This window comes from Macrosteles quadrilineatus, unplaced genomic scaffold (assembly GCF_028750875.1).
Source record: "Macrosteles quadrilineatus isolate MER2022 unplaced genomic scaffold, UCM_ALF_1.0 Scaffold_4__1_contigs__length_99947679, whole genome shotgun sequence".
NCBI classification, from domain to species: domain Eukaryota; kingdom Metazoa; phylum Arthropoda; class Insecta; order Hemiptera; family Cicadellidae; genus Macrosteles; species Macrosteles quadrilineatus.
Genome location: NW_026542597.1, coordinates 39,871,385 through 39,885,324, shown reverse-complemented (window position 1 = coordinate 39,885,324; position 13,940 = coordinate 39,871,385). Strand labels below are relative to the sequence as shown.

The 13,940-nt window shown below is 40.1% G+C and overlaps 1 protein-coding gene across 3 annotated transcripts in view; it reads right to left on the bottom strand.

Moving 5' to 3' along the window:
• LOC128991887 (amyloid beta A4 precursor protein-binding family B member 1-interacting protein-like) overlaps positions 1-13,940 on the bottom strand; it is an 82,540-nt gene that overhangs the window by 23,026 nt on the left and 45,574 nt on the right. The window contains exon 1 of one of the 3 annotated variants that reach the window (XM_054415146.1): positions 9,995-10,196. The exons of the other annotated variants lie outside the window; for them this stretch is intronic. The gene's annotated coding sequence lies outside the window, so the exon portion shown is untranslated. Of the gene's footprint in view, positions 1-9,994; positions 10,197-13,940 lie in introns of those variants that run through there. 3 annotated transcript variants of the gene reach the window in all.

Below are 13,940 nucleotides of genomic sequence, written 5' to 3'. Positions count from 1 at the left end.
GGGTTTGATGCTTATTTGTTGTCATACCGAGTAGCATTAATTTGTGATCCTTAATAATCTGTGAACACAGAGGTACTGTAAAACCATGAAAAATGTTTTATGGCCTATTCCTCAATAAGTTGTAAATGTTGATGACAAGTCAAAGTTTACTTCTAAGTATCACTGTCACGATTGCACTGTGGGTAAAGATTACATTGGATTTTACAGTGTTTGTTATTTCTTTTATCCACCTGATTTTTTACGATGACAAATTTATTCAACAAGCTATCGCACACGCTTGAGAGCTACGATAAGTAACCCCATGTATATACCACCGAAAAATTGGCTTACAAATGTACGCGATCGAATCTTAATAACGTGATGAATCATGATATATTATATCATATTATGATCATGTTATACCTAATAAAATCCTTTTCTGTAATGTAACGATAAAATAATATTCAAAACTAGAAGGGGTGAAGAGCCAGGCCTAGTTACATGAGAGTACATCAGTTGACAGACGATAAGATAGCAAAGTTTGCCCAACTATCTCAGTAGGGTACGTCTACATAACTTGATAACCAAGGAATTCTTACAACTTTACATTCAACGTGTGATATATTCGTGGTTTTAATCATGTAGGTTAAAAATATTGAGCTAAGTAAGTCTAGACCTAATGTACCATTATTCATATATGTTCTATATTCATATTTACAGTACAAGAATGTATTGAAAAAATAAAGATCCATAAGCGTGATGACCAATCAGTCTAGGGATACGTCACAAATATTATAACGTTATTTTACTTATTACGTACAATTAATTTGATAAGTTCGTTAACTGAATCAGCAAGGCACTTCACATTTATCCTTAAATCCATTTTAAGAAAACTCAACACAAAATATACAAGCGAATCTATTTAAGTGTGCTTAAAAAGCAGGGGAGAAGAGTTAAAAATAATTTGAGTGTGTCCTTTAATAAAACAATTAAGCGAACATTTCTCTTATTTCAGCGCCTAAGTTAATTAAGAACGGAAGTGTCCCATCGAGCATAATTGTGGTACAAAAATAATTACTTCTTCCTAACTCTAAGTTCCTCCCCATCATTTATAGAAGAGAGGTTATTAAAATTAGAAGTGGTAATTAATTACCGACGATTATAACCTAAATGACACAAAATCAATTAGTATTCAAACATTTAAATAAGAAAATCTGTAAATTAAAACCACAACATTAGGTCTATCAATAATTATGAACCTGAAGTATTTTTTATGAAAATACCTAAGACCTTATCATTAAGTAAATAATTGTCTAGGTCTTGTTTGACTGTCACATGGGTGTTGTATGCATAAATATTCACAACAATGGAAAACACATACCAATTAAAAAAATTCCCAAAGTGCAACAAAATTTAAAGAAAATTTTCTTCCATTTTACACAAATTGCATTACCAAGTGAAAATCAAAAATGAAACATGTCCATTTTACGAATAAAAGGGTGTTTTTATAAGTGTGAAAAATAATAATAAGATTTTCACCTAATTTATGATATTTTGTCTTGGGAACACCGATGAGTATTGGAAACGAAGTGCATAACCTCTTCACCTATTATATCAGCGAAAAAACACACTGGTAATCAGACTCTGAGCAGCGATGCAATTGGAAACAAACCAAAGAGAACAATTGCAATACAAGCGGAGGGTGTCAATATTTGATTTCACTGACCACCGGCGCCGACCACGTCACTTGTGGCGGTGTTGTAAGTGCTACAGGATTACAAGGTGTTTCACATGTAATCGATCACTTAACTATGAGAACTGTTCAACTGTTAAACCTGCGACTTGTAAGTTCAAATTGAAGACGACAAATGATTCTGATTTGATTAAGGACCTTTGATTTTAAGTTGAAAGGTTATGGTTATCTACAAATCAATTTATAGTTATGTATTTTATTTTCGGTCGGGTTAAATGTATTAAATACATCGATGGTTAAATTAGGTTGAGGTGGAACCGAGATATAGCCTAAACCACGAAATTGTCTATTGTTACATGAAATAATAATGGGATTGAATTAACTGTTTAAGGTCTTAAATTTTAGATCAAATAATTCAACTTTATCCATTTTGCTCTCAAGGCTTCTCATTTAGGATGTTTAAAAAGTTTCATCGGGCCAAAGTGGAAACCTTTTATGGGAGGTCAGAGTTTTTAAAACCGTTTAATAATTCTTAATTTTAGAACCAACAACAATAAATGAATGTTAACGAATTTATTTATTTCGAATTTACACTTAAATACACTTTAACACCGAATTTTAGATAAAAACATGAAATAAAATGCTATATGGTGGAGGTTTTAACTGGTAAAAATTAATTTATAGGAGCATTCAAGGGATCCGATGTTTTTAGAACGGCTAGTATCGCCGGACCTGCTATTTAAAATAAATTCTATATGGGATGTTCATACTATACGGTGAGCGTGGAATGAAGTATAGGTATGATAATAAAATTTCCATACGGTAAAATATGTATGCAATATAGTGTGATGTCGTTGAGTATTGCGGCAGCGGTACATAGAAGTGACTTCACTGACTCCAAGTTCTAGGTATTACGCCCACCTTGACTAGCAGCTTCTCTATAAACATCCGTCTGTCCTCGCATACTAGGCTAGTTAATGGCAGACTTCTATTTTGGGAATGATAAAAAGTCCTTGAGATTTCGACTAATCACTCGGAAGGAATTCTTTTTGTTTGATTCACCAAGGAAACAAAGCTAATACGTTTTACCCTCAATTGGCTTGGGCTTAGGCGCCCAGGACGATACAGTATCAAGATGTTTGTCTGAGGTTAAGTTTTTATAGCAAAAATTTGTTTGGTGATCTTCATTCTATGTAGCCTAAGTCATGTATTTGTTGTACCCAAAATATTTGGAGACCGGCTAGTTTGTACTATTCACATTTTTGTCTTCATTAAATTGGACGGATAATACGATACGGCGGCGTATCAAGATGTTTGCTAAGGAAAGGACACTATCTTCAGTGTCAGAATTTTTATTCTGAGTACGGTAATGCATTTTTTCAAATAATTTTGGGACTGACTAGTTTGTATTATTTCACGTCTATGTTATAAACGAATTATGTAGCGTAGTTAATTCATTTATTCGCAATTCAATTTCATCCAGAATAAATTTTGAAAACCTGCGGGGATATTTCCAAGCTTCCATTAATTGATTCTAAAATGTATATTATGGTAAAAATGGGGCTTACAACAACATTTTGAATCACAAACAAACAATTTATCCATAGGGCCCAAAAATAAAATTTTGGAATGAAGTTGTGCAGTTTACAGAGGCTACGCAGGATATTTCATTCACCCCATAAAGCTCCCTGGACCGCTGCATTGCTACACCACAGCAAGAAGTGAGCTCACTTACATAATGTAGCGGCTAATGATGATTCCTTGCGTTTTGCAACAGGTAATTCGCGTTTGCGGAGGGGAGAAAAATAATTAAAACATCTGCAATCGAGAGAAACCAACCACATCTCGGTAGAACACGAACACGTTCACTGAAACTCACTCACCACGAAAAAATGTATTACTGTATCTCCACTATGAGGTTAACTTTTGGAAATCACGGTGAGATTATACAAATTGAGGTCCCGAAAATATGCATAGCTAGGATATAGTAGATACAGGAGGTGTTTTAGGATTGTTTATAGGAATGTTTTCGTAAGGCTAGAAGATCAAAGGTGTTGTATATGGTGAAGCTCGGACTGACTAGATGATGGATCTACCATTGATGTCTATTTCTCCGATACTTGACATGATCAAAGCCTGACGTCGTCAAATCTGATCACAGATTGCATGAGGCTACTTTACAAGTAGACTTTATTTATTCCGTATGCTTCTTCTTCGATACTTTACTTACAACTCTCGACGAACAATGTAATTTCCTTATATGGACGATTTATCCCGGTTGTTTACATTGTTATAGAGATGTGACAAATATTCTGCATTTTATTTCGAAGTCGGCTTTTCGGCGGCTAGAGGTTTCCATGATTCTGTTCATTGAATGTTTAATTCTTTCATAATTCGTTGTAGTTTAGTATGTCTAAGAATAAATTCTATCATTATCACTGTGAAGATCAGTTTTTATTCAAAGTAAAGAGTCAGCTCCAATCTAAAAGACCATAGAGTGCTCTCACAATTAACAAACAAGTTTCTCCAAAACCTTAGAGGTGTCCACTGTCCACTCCTTCCGACGATCAGCATTCGCACCAACATTATTATCCAAGGTTCACACCGTAAAGAGTCTGCTCCAAATTCCAAGAACCACAGTGTTAAAAATGAACCAATATGTCACAAGTTTCTGACCCAACGAGCTGCAATTGGTACCTACCTAGTTATCAGAAGAGCAGGAGGTCTCCAGACTGTATCCACAACCAATGAATACAAACCACCACAACTAACTACAGACACCGGCACTACAGTAACACACTGGTACACCCACACACTAGACTACAGTATACTCTATACACCACTATAGCAGCTTGCCGTGACTGACTGACTGACTGACCGACCACCTCTGCTCTGACTCACTCTCCCCTCCCCTCGGCAGCCGCCGTGCTCCCATTGTGATTTGATAACGATCTCGCGTTCCAGTGACGTGTCTGGAACACCACTGGTCCAGGGTAGTTGAGGTTGAGACCGAGGAGTTCAAAGGTAACGTTGTGCAGTACAATAGGTGTTTCGAAAATTTAAGACCTAAAAATTGTTGCTTCAGAGTAACTAGGAAGAAATAAAGAAATAATTAAATAGGGGTGTTCACAAATATTCGAATCATTGCCATACAGCCTTAAGACTACATAGCGCACTGGATGGCGGTGGTATCTAAAACGATGGATAGCAGAGGAGGTACAAGTGATACCTAGATGATACGTTGGGTATCGTAACATCACCTGGGTGACCAGCATCACCAATACAATTGAGTTTTGTAAAATGCTTCACGAGTGACTCTGCTTGCGGAGGAGGTGCGACTGAGACATCGTCTTATCAGGTGTCACGTGCTATCATCGAAACCAACCCTAAAAAATGTCACAGTGTAACTTAAAGCATTTAGTAAAGTAAAGATTCGTTAACTATTCATCTACACTTTTCAGCCTCATACACCGAACCACTGAGACAATTCAATCAAAGAATCAATGAGTTATACGACTAAGAAAGTAATTTAAATTGTTCAACCCAACTCCCACACTTGAACCGACAAGTAAACACAATACGACTATACTGAATCGTGCCTCCCTCCAAACTCGATCTCACTCTCGCCGACACGGTGGGTGGCGGCACTTCCTGCGAATCCTGTGACTAACCAGGTTAAATCCAAGGTGAAGGCAGTTCGGGGAACTTGCCGCCAGATTCTCGGTAGAGGTGAAGGTTTTGGCGCGAGAATGTGTGACGTGTCCTGAACCAGACAAACGCGGGCGCCATCGTATATTGGAGCTCCCGCGGAATCCCCGGTCTTGTCTTGGAAAACGAATTCCTGCATAATCCAGATCGAACGTTTATTATAGGAAAAAGGACTCGCCTGCCAAGAGTGTACGGAGATTATAAGTCTACTACAAACCGCGGGAGCTCGTAAGACGACCATATGGGACACATTACTGTAGCTGATGTCTACTATGCCTGGGAATAATCAGAGAGATGACCTACAAAAAGATTGCATGGATTCGAACCGTGAACCCCTGGAGCGATGAGCTACTGCACCACCTACAGGACAACCACGTTTCACCGAACAAGTATACCAAAATTTGTCGGCGGGGGGATGCTTCTACCGTCATTAACATCCCTATCACTAAATTCACCCCGTCCTCCAAAATTACAAAGCAGCTCAGATCGTAGTGGTTGGTACCTTCCCCTCCGGCTCAATCTTACTCTCAATTACATGCAAATGAGCCCAGACAACAATATGGAGTTGATCGTGTTAATTGAGCGTTGGAACTCTAATTCAGGATGTGGAGTGTTTACACATGCAAATAGATGGGGCGACGTGTTGTCAAGCGAGTAAATGGAACTGCACGGAAACGAATAGATGGATTCGTTTCCATCCTCCTAAATGATTTTGGATTCCATCGTCCTTCAATCCAAAATCATTCACTCTCTCTAGGCCGGGGCCACACGTGGCGGATCGTCCGCGCGGCTTATGATCGTACGACCATAAGGCTAGGCGCACACGAGCGATTATTTTGAGGCGACTATTTCATCGGCCGATCTGTGCATCGTGTATTTGAATGGAAGCGCGCACACAGGCGATCGAGAATTGCGCCGATTTTAAAATCTGGGTTTTGCCACAGATTCGTAGGCGAGGCGATTGTCGCCCGAAAATCTGTAACGTACAGATTGTTATCAGTCCGCGCACACGGTCGACTAAAAAATCGGCCAGTCGCTTGTCTTTCTCCACAGGAGTAGTGTGAGTTGTGTGGTTTTCTTTGCTAAAAAGGCCACAGCTTTTATAATAAAAACTGAAACTTTCAACATACATTTCAAGGACATTTCTATAGTAATTAAAGATTTTTTTACTGTCATCACGTAAAGTGTATAGTTTATAAAACTGTCGATTTTAAAGTCTCTGACTTACTATCGGATGAACCCAATATTTAAGTTGTCTTCTTTTTTTCTTTGGTCAAATTAGAAGAGCACAAACACAGGTTAATTCAACAAAGTCCATTTTAGGATAGCTTAAACGCACTAAAAAAACAATTTCTCGACTAAAAAATCGCCACGTGTGCGCCTGGACATAAATCAAGGGCGATTTATTTTTGGCCGATTTTTTAATCGGCCGATCGAAAAATCGACCGTGTGCGCTAGGCCTAAGCCACGCGACGATGTCCCGGCCACACGGAGCGGATGAACCGCTTCCGGTTGAGGTTTCCCAGCCTAAACGTACTGAGATTATAACATGGTTTAATTCACTCGTTCTGTTCTCGTAGTCATGGAAGAAACACGTATGTTAGTTTGTGTGGTGAGCTAGAGCCTAAGGCAAACAGAAATCATTGGGTCCATCATTTCATAACCGATAAACCATTTGTGTTCCAAACCTTTTACGAGCACATGCGAAACCATAGTTCGGAGTTTTTTTTTGTTACTATCGCATGTAGATAGCATCGTTTGACGAGCTACTTCAATTGCTTTGACCGCATATAACTAAGGAAGATATACTGATGAGAAATGTACAACCTGAGAAATCCCACATTATCTTTAACAAGTTCTATTGATTTGTCTGTATCGAACATTTTACACCTACAAACCGAAATGCACAAGCACAAACTAAACAAAAGACCACTACAAATGCTTGAAAATGAGCTCCAACCGCGCGGACAATCCGTATCGTGTGGCCACTCTCATAAGACTACGTGTGTCATCCCCTCCAACGCGGCTTATGATCGCGCGGACAATCCGCGACATGGCGCGGACAATCCGCCCAGGCGGCTTAAATAGGATCGCCCCGTGTGGCCACTCTCATTTGATTCAATGTGTTGTCGGACCACGCGGATGATCCGCGTCGTGTGGCCCCGGCCAGGCTAGTACTCACTAGGACACCCGGTCGCTTATCAACCGGCGATCTGGTTGACTAGCGACCAAATTGCACAACTATCGCCGTGTGTGTACGTGTCTGTCAATTTGGTTGACGGCGATTTGTAGGTTGCCAGGCAACTTTTTGGTTTTCGGACATGTATCGAAAACCTGGGGGTTTCCGATCAACCATTTTATCGCCGGGCAATCAGATTTCTCAAAAAACTAGAGTGTGTACGCTTCAGCGACCAAGTTGATCAACTAAAGACGGCTAGCGCATGCGCAGTACACTGTTTGTGTTAACTGTCAAAACTAAACAGTGCTAGGGCTAAACGTGGTCTCTTTCAAGCTAGAGGGGTTTTTCGATTGTTTGAGTTTATTGTAGACTGCTCAAATGTTTGTGTTCGTTTAGATGAATGTGTGTACCATGACTGAACATAGTGAAGGCAATGTTGATCAAGACGTGGCGGGCATAACCAACAATCCGGATACATCAACGACTGCGATTGGTCCAATACCCTTTAGCCCAAAATCTTTTGAAAAATGTCTTCCTTCTTCTATGGTTACTGCAATTAATTAGAATTATAAGTGCGGCAGCAATCTCTTCTTCGTAGGTGGGCATGTTGTCACAACACACAGATCAGTGCAACTAGAGCTCGAACCAGATTCCAGAACCAAACACAGTCCATCCCCACCAAATTTTGATTTCCTGCTCGGTTGAAAGTGCTAGGTATCCTAGTGTGTACCCCCCGGCAATAAAACGTTCAATCATCAACTTAGTCGCTCGTCAACCAGGTCGCCGGTTGATAAGCGACCGGGTGTCCTAGTGAGTACTAGCCTTTTAAGGAGTAGTCTATTCGCGATTTGAAAGAACTCTAAGATTGTTATTTTATAATAAAGCTATGATGGTGCATCAAACTTTGTTTAAAAGATCCAAGATGATTTCAGATGTTATGAAGTGGGGCAGCCTTCAATATTTTATTTCAAATCAGAGTCTCTTTCAAAAAATTACTCAATTCGTCGTCAAAATTTAGCACAATCGGGGTTGTTATGCGTGGATAGGTAGACAGCGTTCCATAATTAAATTAAAATAATTAAAACTAAATGGCTTATCTTTTTTTAATATCAATACAACCAGATTAATATAAAGTAGCCCAATTCATCCAAATTGTTAACAAAGAAAACACCAAAGTGAAACACATTCAGCATTTCATCTCCATTTAAATGACCGGTTCAAATTTCAAAACGAGAACCTTACGGTAACCGGTGAAGACTTCCGTATTCCTGGGGACGGTGAACCGTAACCAATCATAATTAGACTCAGGACAGTCCAACTTGGTGTGGACACACTGTAGTGACCACTCTAGTGGACAGGCTGTATTGGTAATGTAGGACCGTTAGGCTGCAGTGACCTTGGTGGAGGTACTTGTGTGGCGAGGCACGGGCCCGTGGAGGCGGTGGCGACGCATACAAGTTACTGGCGGAGGCGGACGCACGTGTCCAGCAGACGAAACCGACGACAGGAAGAACGGCGAAACAAACAAGTGACAATATACCGATATAGCCTACAGAAGTTCAAGAGGGTTTGGGTTTCGGCAAATAAGAACTCTCTTAAGAGTAAAAAATAGCATTTACATTTGGTTGAATAATCAATTGAAGGAAATTACACGGGATAAATTAGAGCAGGTGTAGCAAAGATTATTCAGAAAATGAATATTTACACCAATAACACCTCCTTCAGGACATGACATGAGGGCTCACCTCAGTTTCTGTAGGCAATCGATTCGAATAGAGCAAAACAACCAAATAATAAGCACGAATAAGTATTGTAGAATTACTGAATGTAAAGTAGGTGAAAATATACGGTAGAGGTTCGATTAAGGATGTTGTTCCAACACACAAACGTCTATCTAAACTCTTGTCATGAGAAGAATCGCCCTGATAAAGTCAATCATTATGATAGTTTTTTTTATAGTCTTAACCCGGTGCTGAGGCTGTTCATTAATGGTGTTTAGTACAAAGAACCTAGTCAATGATGTACGGAATTACACACAATGCACATTGTACTTTTTACGGACCCCTGAGGCACTCTCAACTCGCACTCTGCTCAAATATGTCACCCTTGACACTTGATTCTCTCCGCACATAAAACGGTCAACACAGCTGTTTGGGTCTCGTAAAATCTGTAAGGGGGGTCAAAATTGGGAGTTTCCCTCTTGAGAAAGGTCGCCCCTCGTTCCCTCACTTCAAACAGCCTTCGCACTTCAAGTGATTTTACAGCCCTCGCCCTCGAGTGATTTACAGCAATAAAACACGTGTGAGAACATGTTAGGCGGGGTTATGAATAGCATTAGATGATGTTTGATCTCCTTCACGTACACTTGTCCAAACAATCTCCCTAGGAAATCTATCATGGAGGAATCAGAATAAAATACAATGGCAGAAACTTACTTGAGGGTATACGATGAGCACTGTCGCAGGTCTCCCGGGTTTCTCCAGTTTCCCCGCGCTTTCCTGTGCCCTAGGAGCGTACACCGTAGCTTGCAGCGATCCTTCCGCTTCCTGAGGTGACTCGATCTTCGGAAGGTCCTTCCGTAGAAAACTTCCACCTCTGCACAATTTAACGAGAGTACCATCTCCGTTCTTCTCACTTCTAGGTGCAACTCTGCAAGAGGGTTTCTCAACTTCTCCTACCGGAACTGCCTTCCGGAGGCTACTGCTCCTGTATAGAATCCTTCCACGAGGAGACTCTTCGACATTTCTTCTTTCTATTCTCGGACGTTCCGCACAAGAAAAGCTTCCAGAGCTCAACTTCGTTAGTGGGATTCTCCTATCCATCTCCCCACTAACTCTGACGCTTCCACTTCTACAAAGTCTATTCAGGTTTTTCCTATTTCCGTCTCTTCTCAAAACAGGTCGTTCGCTATCACTAAATCCACCACAATCACTTTTCGAATCATCGACTTCATCTTTAATTTTGAAACTCCCTTTCCTGCACAACTTGTCCAACACGCTACGAGATACCTCCGTCTTATCGCGAACTTTCGGAGATTCCTGTTTAAATACATTTATCGACGGAATTTTTATCCCAAGCTTGAATTCATCGCCCTTACCATCCTTGCGGAAGAAACTGTTGCTCCTACGCAGCTTGTCCACCCTCTGCAGCACAGGGCTTTGGGACCCTTCTATGCAAAGCATGTTGACTTCAAAAGAATTCACTGCGCATTTAAAACTAACGGAATCGTCGGCTGACACTTGTCAACCAAACACTTCGGACACACGGATCAAAATCTACAAAACTATCCCGAAATGTAAAAAACTCGCAACGAAGATACAAATTAGGCACAAAGTCAGATCAAAAGCACGATCGGATATCCCGGTTCTGGGATGTAACTCCCTCGGACGACGACCACTACGACCACGTCGGCTGGAGGACGGCACACGACTGACACTGGCCGCGCCTGGAGACGTAGCCACCTGCCGCAGGTGCCAGGTGCCGGAGGAGCCAGCTGCTCAGCTGTTGCTCTCTCCATCTCGTAGATGTGTTACACCCCCATCCCTCCCTCCCTCCCGCCACTGGTAAACATGTTGAGGCCAGGTGTAGCAGGGTCGGGCCACTTGGAAATGGGCCCCCAAATCAGAGATCCGTATTCGCCTGATGATTATTCAATAGGTTTTTACTAGGCCATGCTGCATGGTATCATATTACGTGCAATAAGTCCACTCCAACTTTTTTAGAAATGAAATAAAGTATAACACATTTTGTTCTAACTTTACAGTTTCAACTCTTCAAGTGGAGGCAATAATACGAAATCGTACGTTTTATCGGTTTTATAACAAAACATAGTTATCACGTGATGAAAGGTACGATGTCATTTTGAAGACACTAACTATTAAGATAATGATTGATCTCTCACTTATAACTCCTATATCAGTTGAACACAAAAAGACTTCACTACAGACGTGTTATTACTTTGATATTTTTTTGATTACCGTTTCAATTAAATTAGAATTTAATAGGCACTTTACGAGGTAGGTAAACACGTATTATACAGGTAAAACCACGTCTCTACAGTAAAAGAAGAAATTACGAGAAACCATAACAATTAACGATAATCCTAGCTTATATTAAACATGAATTACATTTAAACCAGCTAAGTACCCTCTTTACTTAAGTTAAATTACAATCGTTTACGAGAATGACTGTCGCCAAAATTACGCATTTATTTAACTTAACTGAAATGTTCAGTGATAATCGTCATAATAACATTTCATTGCCCACTGCCACTGTAAACGGCTGCAAACGATGCCCTACATTCTACATGATGATTTAATGGGACGCACTTGGGGCAAAGAACGGTGAATAATGAGAACAATGGCTTGGGAAAACATGACAACTCGGATAACAGCCTGGGAAAACGTAACAAGGCTAAATATCCGGTAACACTTAGTAACATCAGGTAATATGAACAGGGGAAACTTGAATACAAGGGGTTAACAATTCTTAAACGTACTAATTTTTTTTTTGCTTATCAAAAAAAAGCTTAATTTGGCAGAGCATAACTGTTTTGTCAGCAATACAGTACTGTTCTCTATATAGATTGTATAGTTTTACACTTTTAGCTACACAAATTGATCAACTATATATCCACAGCATGCGAAATTATTTTAATTTTCACGAAAAACAAAAAAAGATGTACGACATATATAATATTTGTAGCTTCTCAGTCAACGGGGTTTCCTTCAATCTTGCATTTCGTAAAAAAGAAAAGTGTATTACCGGTACAGAATCTAAATCTTATCTACGACACCATTTTCCTGTTTATACTGTAAGTTAGTAAGTGTTAGTAAGTTGACAAAGCGATCAAAGGACACCGACAGGAAACATGTATAGCATAGCATAGCGGGCTTCACTCATAAAGAACAGTAAATTAACCCCTATCCAAAACTCACAAGAGTTAAAACAGGGGTAGTAGGCAACTCTATCAAGAATACATAACCTTACAGAGTTTTTTCACGAAGATGTTAACAACCAAACTCACAAATATTCATGAAGGCGGTGGAGTCGTGTGCGTGTGTGTGTCTACACAAGACGTGTGTGTATGTGTGGAAGTGTGGATGCTCGATCTGATGATATCTAAACCACATTCCAGGACCAATCTAGACGGCGCCTGCTAAAACAACCAGCTCTGTTACAACTACAACCACACGTCCTGGACATTGAACCACGTCACTTGTACTTGAGTTGTTGTGGACAAACAGGCGAAGTGAAATGGTCAAAGAGTGTCATCGTCAGATAACGAAAACTTCCTGTGCCCAACATCTCAAATACATTCGTGAATTTAATTTACTGTATAAATCGATTAAAGTAATGATGAACCATTGACATTTAAATAATAACATTACACACCTAGGAAGGGGTGGAGTCTGATGATAGAGAACTTATAGAGAACTATAAGAATCAGCACACTTCGATGTAAACATACTCTAATTGCCACCCCAATCAGCCTGAGTCGATTAATTTTTATTTTTTGAAATCTATAAATAGGGAACCTATGAAGAAGGGTGCAAGGAATCGGCACACCTTGACGTAAACATTCGCTCCTGACTACCAAAATCAGTTTGAATCAAAGATTTCCACGTCAATACTAACAATGCCTGTTTTATTTCCAAGTCGCAAACAATTTCTGCCTTTTCAGGTGAGAAGGGTTGCAGGTCGGTGGTTCCAGAGGAAACTGCAAGCTGTAGCATGGTACTCTCCCACACCTCCGTCGTCACCCTTCGTCACTACAGCCTCCCACATCCAATCGTACAGTAGCCGCCAGTAGCGGGCCGGATTTAGCCTGAGAGCGGAAGAAAGGGAAGCAGCTGTTAAAAATAGTTCTGGCGATTAGCCCGAGAGCCACCCCAACATCCGGCGGAAGTCACAGCCTTGGCCTACGCGACTTATCTCTTATCACAACAACCGTTGGTCCAAACAGCTGATTGTCAAAACTCTACGGAGTGCAAATTGTATGCATTCCCACACAATGTTGCGAAACACTTGTTGAAGAGGCTAGATATTTCCTTCGGATTTATTTAGAGTCGTTTATGTGCATATATTCCACTTTGTAGTAAATGCATTTAGCTAAGCTGGGTTACGTTCGATCCATATGGTTGATACATCTATGGACAACAAAATAATATGAACTTAAGTATTTAATCTTGGAACCCCAATAGATCCTCCGCTTATCAGCCACAATATAGACAGGTATTCGCATTTTTTTACAATATCATATGAATGGTTTTGTGGTTACTTAACTAACACCATCTTAAATTTAACATTTCCTACAATCAGAAAAAAAATTACAAATCGCTAAAACGTAATCACGAAATATGCATTAATGCGCTGGAATAG